The 1,274-nt window shown below is 45.4% G+C and overlaps 1 non-coding gene across 1 annotated transcript; it reads right to left on the bottom strand.

The window, feature by feature from the left end:
• Positions 1-897: 897 nt before the first annotated feature.
• Positions 898-972, bottom strand: Trnat-ugu (transfer RNA threonine (anticodon UGU)). The gene has a single exon. It is a non-coding gene; the product is annotated as a tRNA-Thr (tRNA).
• Positions 973-1,274: the final 302 nt, after the last annotated feature.

Here is a 1,274-nt window from a genome sequence, read left to right as displayed (position 1 = left end):
CCCAGTAATTGCATTCCAAACCCAAGATTTTCATCTTCCTTTATATACTGAATTACCAGTTCATTATCCTCATACTCTATCTCTTCAATCATTGCTTGCGGCGTCCGCATATATACCTGAACTATTGTTGTCTATGTTGGTTTACTGTCGATTATGATGATAACAATCCTACCGTTGAACTGTTCACAGTAACACACCCTCTGCCCTACCTTCCTATTCATAGCGAATCCTGCTCCCATCATACCATTTTCTTCTGCTGTTGATATTACCCTATACTCATCTGACCAGAAATCATTGTCTTCTGCCATTTCACTTCAGCCACCCCTCCCCCCATCTCCCGTCAATATCTACGAGGGCTATTCGGAAAGTAAGGAAAGGTCGGTCGCGAAATGGAAATCACAGTGAAAATCAAAACTGTTTTATTTGCAACAGTTAGCTACAACTTCCAGCTAATCTCCATAGTCGCCGATCCGACGTAGACGTTTGTCGTAGCTTTGCACCAGCTTTCCAATACCTTCGTTACAGAAGGCAACCGCCAGTGATATCCGCCAATTCTCTACGCTGGCCTACAGCTCGTTGTCTTCATAGCCAGCGGCTCATGTGAGCAGAGGTGAAACTCAGAGAGAGACAATTACGGGCTGTATTGTGGGTAATCAAACATCTCCAATTGAAAACGACGCAGGAGCATCTTCATTGACCCTGCAGAATGCGGCTTAGAATTGTCTTGAAGTAAAAACCGCTCGGCAGTTATGTAATGTTGGCTACATGGCTCCAGGCGAAATTTCTCACCAGGCGCTCGTACTTGGTGGGAGACACTATTGTGAAATGATAATTAAATGGACACCCTAGCTGCAAACAGGCGATGATATACTTCATTGGGGACATGTTGAAAATGTGTGCCCCGACCGGGACTCGAACCCGGGATCTCCTGCTTACATGGCAGACGCTCTATCCATCTGAGCCACCGTGGGCACAGAGAATAGTGCGTCTGCAGGAACTTATCCCTTGCACGCTCCCCGTGAGATGAAGTATATCATCGCCTGTTTGCAGCTAGGGTGTCCATTTAATTATCATTTCATTTCTAGCAAAGCTGTATGGTCATCCACGGTAACTGTTCTTTCGGGAACAGATAATACCGTCATATATATAGTTAAAATATGGCTTCCCGGCCATTGACCTTCTTGTGCGAACGCACACGCTATGCCCGAACTCGTACGGGACTTGGTAGATTAATCTGCCACGAGTAATGAGTATGATGGGCAAACATCTATTAG

Source organism: Schistocerca nitens, chromosome 4 (genome assembly GCF_023898315.1).
Source record: "Schistocerca nitens isolate TAMUIC-IGC-003100 chromosome 4, iqSchNite1.1, whole genome shotgun sequence".
NCBI classification, from domain to species: domain Eukaryota; kingdom Metazoa; phylum Arthropoda; class Insecta; order Orthoptera; family Acrididae; genus Schistocerca; species Schistocerca nitens.
This window is presented reverse-complemented; position numbering and strand designations above follow the sequence as displayed.